General features: G+C 55.3%; 1 protein-coding gene and 1 long non-coding RNA gene across 17 annotated transcripts in view; one reads left to right on the plus strand and one right to left on the minus strand.

The window, feature by feature from the left end:
• Positions 1-595: 595 nt before the first annotated feature.
• Positions 596-7,176, minus strand: LOC144341052 (uncharacterized). Of its 2 annotated transcripts, none has more exons than XR_013417634.1 (3): positions 4,637-7,176; positions 3,981-4,312; positions 596-636 (listed from the first exon to the last, which is right to left on the minus strand). It is a non-coding gene; the product is annotated as an uncharacterized LOC144341052 (long non-coding RNA). The 2 variants fall into 2 exon arrangements; XR_013417633.1 differs by lacking the exon at positions 596-636 and adding an exon at positions 675-1,190 and having other exon boundaries at positions 1,700-4,312.
• Positions 7,177-7,435: 259 nt separating this feature from the next.
• Positions 7,436-12,518, plus strand: part of PCGF3 (polycomb group ring finger 3) — a 64,795-nt gene continuing 59,712 nt past the window's right edge. For 8 of the 15 annotated variants that reach the window (XM_078001532.1, XM_078001540.1, XM_078001531.1 and 5 more), the window contains exon 1: positions 7,562-7,579. The gene's annotated coding sequence lies outside the window, so the exon portion shown is untranslated. 15 annotated transcript variants of the gene reach the window in all.

The following is a 12,518-nucleotide window of genomic DNA, read 5'->3' on the forward strand; positions in this document are numbered from 1 at the left end:
TTATTTTCAAGTGCTATTTCTTTACAGCACCGGGGAACAAGCATTTCAAACAAGGCTGAGGCAAGAGAATCATTTGAACTGGGGAGGCGGAGGTTGCAATGAACTGAGATCTCACCACTGCACTGCAGCCTGGGTGACAGAGTGAGACTCTTGTCTCAAAAAAAAAAAAGAAAAAAAGAATTTGTGTGTGTATGTGCGTGTGTGTGTGTGTGTGTGTAGGGTTTAAAAAGTTACCCAATATTGTGTACATTGTGTGATCAGGTATCCACTTTCTTATCTACATGGTGTGAAATGAGTGTGTGTGTGTTATAAAATGAGCATGTGTTAAACCAGAGACTTGAAGTGTCTGAGATTTTGCTCTGCTCACAGGCTAAGAAGCTGATCAGCCAGTTTCACACATACACGGACACGGGAAAGATTAGCTCCTGTCAGAGCCAAAAGCATTCACCACTCCCGCCAATGGCAGTCGCCGATCCCGTCCCCGATCCCATCCCCATGTCTCAGCCTCGGACGATGTGGGTAGAACCTGGACAGGCAGCAGGTGCATGTTGGGGAAGTTGGGGAAGAACCCCGAGTTTAGGAAACTCTCTTATCCTTTTTTTTTTTTCCCAGCGGAGTCTCGCTCTGTCGCCCAGGCTGGAGTGCAATGGCGCAGTCTCAGCTCACTGCAACCTCCCCGTCCTGGGTTCAAGCAATTCTCCTGCCTCAGCCTCCTGAGTAGCTGGGATTACAGGCATGTGCCACCACACCCAGCTAATTTTTGTATTATTAGTAGAGATGGGGTTTCACCATGTCGGTCAGGCTGGTCTCGAACTCCTGACCTCAAGTGATCCACTCGCCTCAGCCTCCCAAAGTGCTGGGATTACAGCCGTGTGGCTGCTGGGGGCCTCCACATCCTCCCTGCCAGAGAGACAAACCTGGTCGCTTCTCTGGAGTGTAAGTAAGCCTTCTCCAGGGACAGAGGTAGGTGGGGGATGTTGTGCGGGTGGAGGAGGTCTTTGTCCTTTCTGCCCTGAAACGTCTCCAGAGAGGGAGACTTCCTGAGCCTCACTACCCTAAAGCATCTCCAGAACAAACATCCTTTTTTTTTTTTTTTTTGAGACAGAGTCTCGCTCTGTTGTCCAGGTTGGAGCGCAGTAGCACAATCTTGGCTCACTGCAGCATCTGCCTCCTGAGTTCAAGCAATTCTCCTGCCTCAGCCTCCCAGAGCAGCTGGGATTACGGGCACATGCCAATACATCTGGCTAATTTTGTATTTTTAGCAGAGACAGGGTTTCACCATGTTGGCCAGGCTGGTCTTGAACTGACCTCAAGTGATCTGCCTGCCTCAGCCTCCCAAAGTGCTGGGATTACAGACACGAGCCACCGCGCCCGGCCTGCACAAACATTCTTAACGTGGTTTCAGTGACCCTGAGGACCTGGACCGTGGAGAAGCACGAGGTGTGGAGAATTGCCTCCCAACAGGGTCTAACCTGCTTTAAGACTTTGAGAAGGAGGCCGGGCGCAGTGGCTCACGCCTGTAATCCCAGCATTTTGGGAGGCCGAGGCGGGCGGATCACGAGGTCAGGAGATAGAGACCATCCTGGCTAACATGGTGAAAACCCATCTCTACTAAAAATACAAAAAGTTAGCCGGGTGTGGTGGCGGGCACCTGTAGTCCCAGCTACTCAGGAGGCTGAGGCAGGAGAATCGCTTGAACCTGGGAGGCGAAGGTTGCATGGGCCAAGATCGTGCCATTGTACTCCATCCTGGGCAATAGAGCAAGACTCCATCTCAAAAAAAAAAAAAAAAAAGACTTTGAGATGGGTATTTAATTTTTTTGCATATGGGTGTCGTGTGGTATCTTTTGGCAGGTAGGTATTGTGTGTGTTTGTGTGCACACAGCTGTGTGTAGTGTACGTGTCTAATTTCTCTATAGGTATGACTGATATCTAACCTTTTGTGTATTGAGTGGCTTAACTACTTTGTGTATATTATCAAGTTTTTGTTGACTATGTTGGAAATGAGCATCTATTTTTGTTTTTTTGTTTTTTGTTTTTTTTTTGAGATGGGGTCTTGCTCTGTCACCCAGGCTAGAGTGCAGTGGTGCCATCTCAGCTCACTGCAACCTCCACCTCCTGGGTTCAAGCGATTCTCCTGCCTCAGCCTCCGGAGTAGCTGGGATTACGGGTGTCCACCACCACGTCTGGCTAATATTTGTATTTTTAGTAGAGACGGGGGTTTGCCATGTTGGCCAGGCTGGTCTGGAACTCCTGACCTCAGGTGATCCACCCGCCTCGGCCTCCTAAAGTGCTGCACTTACAAGTGTAAGCCACCGCGCCTGACCAATTTTGTTCTTTTTAAGGTTGTTTTGGCTATTCTGAGTCCCCTGAATTTCCATATAAATTTTAGGATCAGCTTGTCAATTTCTGGAAAAAGCTCACTAGGACTTTGATATGGATTATGTCGAATGATGAGGTTGGAAGACACCTTAACGATATTGTCTTCCCACCACGGACGCAGGAGATCTTTCCATTTACTTAGATCTTCTTTAGATTCTTTTGGTCATAGTTTGTAGTTGTAGCCTTCAGAATATTTGTTTTGCATTCTTTGGCTACATTTATTAGTAAGTTGCTTTTTAAAATGATTAGACTTTATGTTTCAGAGCAATTTTAGGTTTATGGAGAAATCTATCAGAAAGTACAGCATTCCCACATACCCCTCTCTCCCCCAAAACCCTGCGCTCTACTTCCCCATCATTTACATCTTGCATGAGTTTGGTACCTTTGTCATGATTGATGAACCGATATTGACACGCTCTTCTTAATTGAAGTCCATCCTGAAGCCCACACTGGCTGCTCTTGGTGTGGTGTGTTCCATGTTGGTTAGTTAGTTAGTTTGTTTGTTGGAGACAGAGTCTCCCTCTGTCACCCAGGCTGGAGTGCAGTGGTACAATCTCGGCTCACTGCAATCTCCACCTCCCGGGTTCAAGCGATTCTCCTGCCTCAGCCTCCCAAGTAGCTAGAATTACAGGCATGCGCCACCGCATCCGGCTAATTTTTGTATTTTTAGTAGAGACGGTTTTGCCGACGGGAGGGAATTCAGGGAGATACAAAATTCTTGCTACTGTCACCATCTTCCCAGAATCCACAATGATTTATTTATTTATTTTGAGACAGGGTCTTCCTCTGTCATCTGGGCTGGAGTGCAGTGGTACAATCTTGGCTCACTGCAACTTCCACCTGCCAGGCTCAATCTATCCTCCCACCTCAACCTCCCAAGGAGCTGGGGCCACAGGACACACCACCACGCACCACCATGCCCAGCTACTTGTTGTTGTTGTTTTAGGAGAAACAGCGTTTCGCCATGTTGCTCAGGCTGGTCTTGAACTCCTGGGTTCAAGTGATCCACCAGTCTTGGCCTCTCAAAGTGCTGGGGTCATAGGCGTGGGCCACTGCACCTGCCTATTTTTATTTTTTAACTTTTTATTTTTTTAAAGATAGGGGCCAGGCATGGTGGCTCATGCCTGTAATCCCAGTACTTTGGGAGGCCGAGACAGGTGAACCACCTGAGGTTAGGAGTTCGAGACCAACCTGGCCAACATGCCAGACTCCATCTCTACTAAAAATTCAAAAATTAGCTGGGTGTGGTGGCTCATGCCTGTAATCCCAGCTACTAGAGAGAGGGTGAGGCAAGAGAATTGCTTGAACCCGGGAGGTAGAGGCTGCAGTGAGCCGAGATCGTGCCACTGCACTCCAGCCTAGGTGACAGTGTGAGACTGTATCAAAAAAAAACGAGATGGGGTCTCACTATGTTATTCCAGGCTGGTCGCAAACTCCTGCACCCAAGCAATCCTCCTGCCTCAGCCTCCCAAAGTGCTGGGACTACAGGCGTGAGCCGCACTGGCCTCCACAAAGCAGTTTTAGCACAGGCAAATGGGTAGAATGTTCAATGGTAAATGGGTAGAACTTCAATAGTCCCTGCTCTAGGTAAATGGCAGCAGCTGTGTGCCCTTTTCTCATCTCGCAGGAGAGCATATCCTGGATACCGGAGGTCACTCTGTAACAGCATGTGGTGCCGTCTGTCTCTTCTTTATCAGCTATCCAAGGTGTGGAGGTTTAAGAGTGTATCTGATTAACCGTGTGGATGGCCATGTTTTCAATTTTTCTGTTATACATTATGCTGCAATTAATAGTCTTGGTCACCCATCTTTTTTATTCCTGCCATTTATCTCTGGAATAAAGTCCTACTTGGGGGCTGCTGGGCTGAAAGATAAATGCCCATGTACTTTGCTGGATACTGTCAAATGCTCCTCTGCTCCCACCACTCACGTCTGAGAGCCCTGTTTCTTTTTTTTTTTTTTTTTTTTTTTTTTTGAGACGGAGTCTCGCTCTGTCGCCCAGGCTGGAGTGCAGTGGCCAGATCTCAGCTCACTGCAAGCTCCGCCTCCCGGGTTCACGCCATTCTCCTGCCTCAGCCTCCCGAGTAGTTGGGACTACAGGCGCCCGCCACCGCGCCCGGCTAGTTTTCTGTATTTTTTAGTAGAGACGGGGTTTCACCATGTTAGCCAGGATGGTCTCGATCTCCTGACCTCGTGATCCGCCCGTCTCGGCCTCCCAAAGTGCTGGGATTACAGGCTTGAGCCACCGCGCCCGGCCTGAGAGCCCTGTTTCTTGACAGTCTTGCCAACAAGGTAAATGAGTGTCAGGGAGAGCCCTGGGCGGAGTGAGCTTGGGGAAGCAGGCAGAGGTGGGAGCAGCAGAGGTGGGAGCAGGGACCTCAGAGGAGGTCCTTATCATCATGTGCTGGGCGGAGCGCTCCCACCTGGATGTGATGGGACCTGCTGGTTGGCCGCTCTGTTCAGGATAGACTGGGGGTGGGGGGCCTGGGGCTGTGGCACCAACTCCAGCAGGACAGGGCGGGTTTGGGCCAGAGCAGCCTTGGAAAGCCATGGCTGGATGATGGAAAGTTTCCAAGACAGAGCTGGCAGGACTTCCTGATGAATTGGAGGCTGGAAAACAGGAGGAACTGGGAACCAGTCCACATGTCTGTACCCCAGCAACAGAAAGGGTAGTGACAAAGGCAGTTGGATTTACCCCACAAAGTCCTGGAGCATTTGGTTGAGATATGGGGGTGGGAGCAGACGCCTGATGTGTTTAAGAGAGAACTCGAGGGGGGAAATTGGAGAAAGAGTTCCTGAAGAGTGATGCTGTGAAGACAGCAGAGAAGCGCAGGGTCCAGAGAGCTCTTTCTGTTCTGCTCTGTCCTTAAGGATGGGCAGCCCTTCTGCAAGTTTGTGAGTGACTAGAATGATCCACCAGAGAGGCACCTGATAGCCCTAGGAGGCCCTAGTGACTGGGCGGGCGGGGAGGGCAGACCAGCACCCTGGGGAAGGTTGGGGCCCCCCCGGGGGGGGGGACAGGGGCCTCCCCTCTCCCCCAGTCTGCTTGTGCCATGATTTTTGCCTCCTTTCTTTACAGCTCTGCTGAGGAATACGTACATGTATGTAACATGTGCACACGCCTGAACTCACACAGGACAACACAAACTGCGAACACCCTAGGCTTCTTTGGCCCCGATGCCCCCACCCTCAGGCCTTGGCTGAGTGAGGTCCCTGGAGGGTGCAGGTGGGAGACCTGGCTGGCTGCCGATGGGCCACGGATGGCCGGTGTGGGCATGAGAGGAAGAGGGTACAGAGGACTCCAGGGTCTTGCCTCAGGACTGGCGGTGGGGGCTGGGGGGGTGCTGGGGTACACAGCAGACTCAAAAGGGCCTGGGGAAGCCATCCTGCCATGTGGCGTTTGAGCTTCCTAATGACATTCAGCAGAAACAGAGCTGGACACAGGAGCCTAGGGTTCAGGGTCGAGGTCTGGGCACCACTGGCAGCCACCCAGGAGAGTAGTGGGCCGCCCAGAGGTAGGGTCTGAGTCTCCCTGAGGAGGGGCCTGGGGCCTGGAGTGAGTTCTGAACTGCAGCTTACCGCTCTGCCTCTTCCTGGGGCCACCACACACAGTCCAGGACTGTTTCTGGCCAGCTGGCCACACCCCCTTGCACTTCAGCACCCATACCTTGCCCCTGCCCTCCTTCCAGGATGACCCTCCAGCCCTCCCCTCCACATCTGGGGCCTGCCTCCCCCAACTGAAAATGGCAGTCAGGGCTCTTGTAGAGGGCCAGCACCCCAGCACCCCAATCCCAGGCAGCCCTCTCCAATGGGCCCCTCCCCTGCACTGGGCCACCCTTTGGCTCCACAGAGCCCTCCCTGCCTCCCCTCCCGCGGGGGCAGCAGCGGCCACATTTAGTCCCTCCCCTTCACAGCAGCACACCTGGGAATGCTGTGTACATTCACATCTCTGCTTTCTGCCCTCCTGCCACCCCAATAACGCACCCACCCAGTGCTGGAGGTTTCAACAGGCCACCAGCCCTTCTCAGGCCCCTCTCAGCGCGGACTCAAGCTGCTTCCCCACGCCATGCGCCATACCTGGGCCCTGGGCCGCCAGCCCGGTGGCTGCGCCCGGGATCCGACTCTGGACTTCTCTATGTGGACGGTCGCGGGGCCACTCCCTCAGATCCCCTCTCCAGGCGGCACGAGCTAAGGACTCCCCACTCCTGCTCCACGCCAGCACCCCACAGCCTCGCAGCGACTCCCCCTGGGCCTGCAGGGCCTCGCCTCTCCCCACGCACCCTCCACACTGCGCGGCGCCCCAGCCGCCCGGAACCTCGGTAGTCTAGCTTCCCAACCAAGACCCAGCCTGCCCTCACGTCCTGGGCCGCCCGCCCTAGACCCCGCAAACCTGGAGACACTAGGACCCCGCGCGACTGCACGCCCGCCTCAAACCCGCACGCGCCCGCCCAGTCCGTCCTGAAGCTGGGCATAACCCTAAATGCAAGCCTATCCCTAGACCAGATCCTAACCCCTGACCCTGACCCCACCCCTAATCCTGACCCTAACCGTAAAACCAACCCCAACCCCTAATGCTGACCCGAACCCTAAACCCGGCCCTAACTCTGACTCTAACCCCTAACCCTGACCCTAACCCCGACCCCTAACCCTGCCGGGAGGGCGCTCAGTCCCGGCTCCCAGAAAGGACAGCAGCACCCGAACCGGACGGCACCCCCGGAGGGACCCAGACTTGAGGACTCTGCTGCTCCAGCGCCCCAGCTCACGATCTTCCAGGACCAGGCGGGTCCCTCAGCGCAGCGCGGCCCTGTCGCTCTCCTGACCACGCCCCTCGTGGCCCCGCCCTATTCCCCGCCCCTGCCCCTCGCGCCCGGCCGGTCCCTTGCCCGAGTCCAGGCCCGACGCGCCTGCGCCTCTGACCACGCCCCTCCCGGCCCCTATCCCCGCCCTTATCACTCGGCCCCGCCCACGCCCCTTGCGGCGGGGTGGGAGCCCAGCCGCACACCGCGCATGCTCCGAGCGCGGCGCCCCCGACGCGGCGTTCGGCTCGGCTCGGGCATTTCCGCCTCTTTGTTTTAAACTCCGGACGGGCTTTTTTCTCCTCCTCTTGGGGGGGACCCAGAGGGAGCGGCGCCCCCTCCCCCCCTCCGGCGCGGACCCCGCGTGCGCCTTGCTCGCCCGCAGCCCCGAGACCGCAGGTCAGTGAGTCCGCCCCGCCTGGCCTGGGCCCGCGGCGCCCGCTCCTCAGGCTGCGGCCTCGGCCCGTGTCCGGCCCGGAAGGCTCCGAACCCCGGGCCCGCGCTCCAGCTTCCCCGTCGGCCTGGCCCGGGAAGCCCTTGGCAGGCCCCGGAGAGGGCTGGAGCCCGGGAGGGCCGGCACCCCAGCCCAGGAAGGACTCCGGGAGGTCGAAGACCCCAGCTCAGGCAGGACCCCGGGAGGGCCGGGACTCCAGCCTAGGCAGGATCCCGGGAGGGCCAAGACCCCAGCCCAGGCAGGACCCCGGGAGGGCTGGGACTCCAGCCCAGGCAGGACCCCGGGAGGTCGAAGACCCCAGCCCAGGCAGGAACCCGGGAGGTCCAAGACCCCAGCCCAGGCAGGACTCCGGGAGGTCGAAGATTCCAGCCCAGGCAGGGCGCAGGGAGGGCAAGACCCCAGCCCAGGCAGGACCCCGGGAGGGCCAAGACCCCAGCCCAGGCAGGGCGCAGGGAGGGCAAGACCCCAGCCCAGGCAGGACCCCGGGAGGGCCAAGACCCCAGCACAGGCAGGACGCAGGGAGGGCCAAGACCCCAGCCCAGGCAGGACCCCGGGAGGGCCAAGACCCCAGCCCAGGCAGGACCCCGGGAAGGCTGGGTCCTCAGACCAGGCAGGACCTGAAGAGAGTTGGGCTCTGGGACTGCCAGGACCCCCAGAGTGCCAGGACACCATGACAGGTCATCCAGGAGGGTCTGACCCTGGGACAGGTCACCGAGAAGGGCTGGGACCCCAAGACGGGTCACCAAGGAGGGTCGGACCTGGCCACCTGGCAGGGCCCAGGGAGGGCTAGGACCCTGGGAAGAATCACGGAGAAGGGCCATATCTAGGGACCAGGCAGAACCCAAAGAATGCCGGGACCCCAGAATAGGTTCCCCAGGAAGGTCCTGCCTTAATGTGGGTCACAGATGAGGGCCAGGACCCCATGACCATGACTCAGGAGGACCTGACCCTGGAGCAGTCCTGTGAGTCCTGTGAGCACTGCTCGGACCCTGAGACCACCCCATCTCCTCTGGGGGGCTGGGACCCTAAGACAGCCCTATCTCCCCCGGAGGCTCAGACCCTGAGACCACCCCATCTCCTCCGGAGGCTCAGACCCTGAGACAGCCCTGTCTCCCCCGGAGGCTCAGACCCTGAGACCACCCCATCTCCCCCGGAGGCTCAGACCCTGAGACCACCCCATCTCCCCCGGAGGCTCAGACCCTGAGACCACCCCATCTCCTCAGGAGGCTCAGACCCTGAGACCACCCCATCTCCCCCGGAGGCTCAGACCCTGAGACCACCCCATCTCCCCCGGAGGCTCGGACCCTGAGACAGCCCTGTCTTCCCCTGGGAGTCAGGACCCTGAGACTGGACAGAGACAAGGGCTCCTGACATGGACAGGCTCCTAGATGACCAGGACCTCAAATGGGGTCACTTAGGGTCAGGACGCTGGTGTGGACAGGGAAGAAGGCTAGGCTCTCAAGGAGGACCTGATGAGAGCTGGAACTTCCAGACAGGTCCTCAGAGGGTGGGCACTCCTGAACAAGTCACTGAGGAGCATGTAGACCCCAAGACTAGACTGTAAGGAGTACTGGGACCCTGGAGGGGGGTTCCTGCAGTGTCCTGAATCTGCCCAGCCCCCTCAGCTGGACGCACCTGCTGTGAAGGCCAGGCATCTGGTATCCTGGTACCCGAGGCCCTTTCCATAAGACGCTGGGCCAGCCCCACAGCCCCACAGCCCCTGCACACAAACTGCCTAGGTGGTTCCTGGGGCAGGTATGAGCCAGGGGTTTCAGGGTTCCAGGAGCTCCCAGCCTACGGGCTCCATGCCTCAGGGTGGCACTGTGCTCTCCCCTCTCAGCCCCTTGTCCAGGGCTGCTGTCCTGTCCTTGCCTTGGCCATGGTCCGTGTCCAACACCTTCAACCCCTCCTGCCCCTCTCCCCATCTTCAAGGTCATGTGAGTGCCCCGCTTCCTCAGTATAGAGGCGTTTCCTGTGTCCGGGAGACTCGGAGGAGGGGTGGGGTCTGAGCTGGGATGTGGAATCCTGGGCATATTTTGGGGACAATTGGTCCAAGTCAGGAAAGCTGGAGCAGGCAAGGCTGTTTCCCACTCCCTCTCCAGTAAGGGAAGGAATTAAAGGATCCTGGTGGTGGTGGTAGGGGGGGTGGTTTATTTCTCTGAAACCTTTGAATCAGCGTTTCATCGAGAACTTGTGGGTGTTTTCCTTTAATTTGGAAGTGGTAATGAAAAAGTGGGGTGCAGTTTTTATACTGCATGAGGTATTCAGAAGCGAGCGATCTATGCTGTCCTTTGACTAGGGAAGGGTTGTCTAGTGAGATCTTGTCAAGGGCGTTTCAAGAAGGTGGTCATCCCAGGAACCCCGCTCCCAGAGGGCGCCGTGTGGCTGCTGGGTGTGCCGCACGTTTTCCGAAGGAGTGAATGATGCATGAACGAGTGAATGAAAGGCAGGGTCGCTCTTCAGGCACATCCCCTCAGATTAGGCGTGCGGGCTTGCCTGGAAGTTGGGCAATAAGATGAGGTGTAACCCTAAAACTCTGAGCTATCTGGACTCCCAAGAGAGACACTGTGAATTAGATGGTTCGGGATTTCATCTCTGCTATAGCTTCACTTCCTGGTGACTTAGGAGAAGACCGTGTTAGGGTTTCAGCTTAACATTTCGGGGTACTCAGTGTCAGCCACATTGTGTCCCCACATGGTCAGCCTGGGCCTAGAAGCTTTTACTCGCCCAGTGTAACCGCCAGGGACCTTTTTACTCAACATTTCCTTCCGATTTGCTCTTTTGACATATCCTTTACTGTTTTTTAAACTTCATTTGCTTTGTGAAATTGTGGAGAGGCTTGTGAAGCTGAGTGTTCAGGTTTGTTTGGGTCTGTGCTGTCTGGTTCCCAGGTTTTTAGAGGTGTGGCTGTGCTGAGTGGCTGTATTATTTATATATTGCTGTGCGGCAGATTACCCCAGAACCCATGACTTAAACCAACAGTCCAATAGTATCTTACTGTTTCTGTGGGTCGGGACTGCAGGCAGGCTCTGGCTCAGGGACCTCCCATCTGGGGTTGTGTCTCTGAAGGCTGGACTGGGGAGGGTCCGCATCCAGGCTGCGTCATGTGACTGTGGGCTGGAGACCTCGGTTCCTTTCTCTACATGGCAGCTCTGAGGGAGCCCATGCCAAGTCAGAGAGGGACAGGAAGGACGTCCCAGTCTTTGTGGAGTGACATTCTACCACTTTTGCCAAATTCTCTTTGCCAGGAGTCATTAGGCCCCTACACATTTGAGGGGAGGGGACTCCAAAACAGTGAGCATACGATGGGCAGATGGGGTCACTGGAACACCTTAAAGCCTGCACAGCGCGGCAGTGCTGTGAGCCTGGCACCTGTCAGGGCACCGGCGAGACTTCCTGTAAGTAAGTCAGCGATTGCATGTGGAGTCACGCATTAAGACGAGGATGTGACCATTCAGCTGTCTCTTTAATTGGTGCGGGTTTCTCCAGTGTCACCGTCATGACTGAGATATTTGTGATATGTAAAGGAAGATAAATTACAGATAGAAAAGATTCTTAGGAATTAACTTGTAATTTGGAATACCAGTAGCAAGCCATAAGACCCCCACAAATTAAATTGCAGGGTGTGTGTCACTGATGTCAAATTCTTTCCGACAGCTTGAGGTGCAATGATTGTACTTGTTCCCAGAGTCCCCTCATTTTCTTCATGCTAGTGATTTTGCTCCAGAAATTATCAACCGACTTCTGTTAAGTTTTCCTAAACCATTTTAAATATGTGTGGGAAATGTTTTTACTGGTTACGGTAGACCTTGTGCACGCGGTTATTTGTGACTTCATAAAAATGCCGTGGGAGACGTGAGACCCTGACCATGTTGGACATTTGACCTGTGTGAGGACTTAACTCCAGGGTCGAGGCACTACTGCGAGCCAGAGCCTCTGCTCCCAGCAGCCACCCCCGCTCCACAGGGAGCCGGACCCCATGCCTCCCTCGGGTTCTGGGCTGGAGCGAGGGCCGGGAAGGGGACCTGTCCTGGACTCTGGAGACCTCAGCTGCCCCCTCCCACCACGCTGCCCTCTCTAGATCATCAGCGGCTGTGACAAAATCGAGGAGCTGCAGGGTACGGCAGGGGCCCTTTGCCACGGGCTAGAATTGTTTACTTGGGTTTTTTGATTTGGATTATAAAGTGAGCCTTGTTTTGATGTATACTGTTACTCTTTTTTTTTTTTTTTTTTTTTTTTTTTTTTTTGAGACGGAGTCTCACGCTGTTGCCCAGGCTGGAGTGCAGTGGCGCGATCTCGGCTCACTGCAAGCTCCGCCTCCCAGGTTCCCGCCATTCTCCTGCCTCAGCCTCCTGAGTAGCTGGGACTACAGGCGCCCGCCACCGCGCCCGGCTAATTTTTTGTATTTTTAGTAGAGACGGGGTTTCACTGTGGTCTCGATCTCCTGACCTTGTGATCCGCCCGCCTCGGCCTCCCAAAGTGCTGGGATTACAGGCTTGAGCCACCGCGCCCGGCCCAACTGTTACTCTTTATTAAATGGCAGGATTTATTTTGTTTGCAGCCTTTTTTGGTTTATGGTTAGAATTGAAGTTGAAAATGTAATTTTTCTACATAATTAGCCAAGTGTGTGTAATTTTTCTGCAAAAATTAGCTGGGCATGGTGGCAGGTACCTGTAATCCCAGCTACTCGGGAGGCTGAGGCAGAAGAATCGTTTGAACCCGCGAGGCGGAGGTTGCAGTGATCTGAGATCGCACCACTGCACTCCAGACTGGGCGACAGAGTGAGACTCTGTCTCAAAAAAATAAAAAATAAAATAAAAAAAAGAAAATGTAATTTTTCTTTTACCATTGAAATATAGTGAGGTTTAGGGACAGTTTCCTATTGTTT

The sequence above is a fragment of the Macaca mulatta genome, chromosome 5 (genome assembly GCF_049350105.2).
Source record: "Macaca mulatta isolate MMU2019108-1 chromosome 5, T2T-MMU8v2.0, whole genome shotgun sequence".
Lineage (NCBI taxonomy): Eukaryota > Metazoa > Chordata > Mammalia > Primates > Cercopithecidae > Macaca > Macaca mulatta.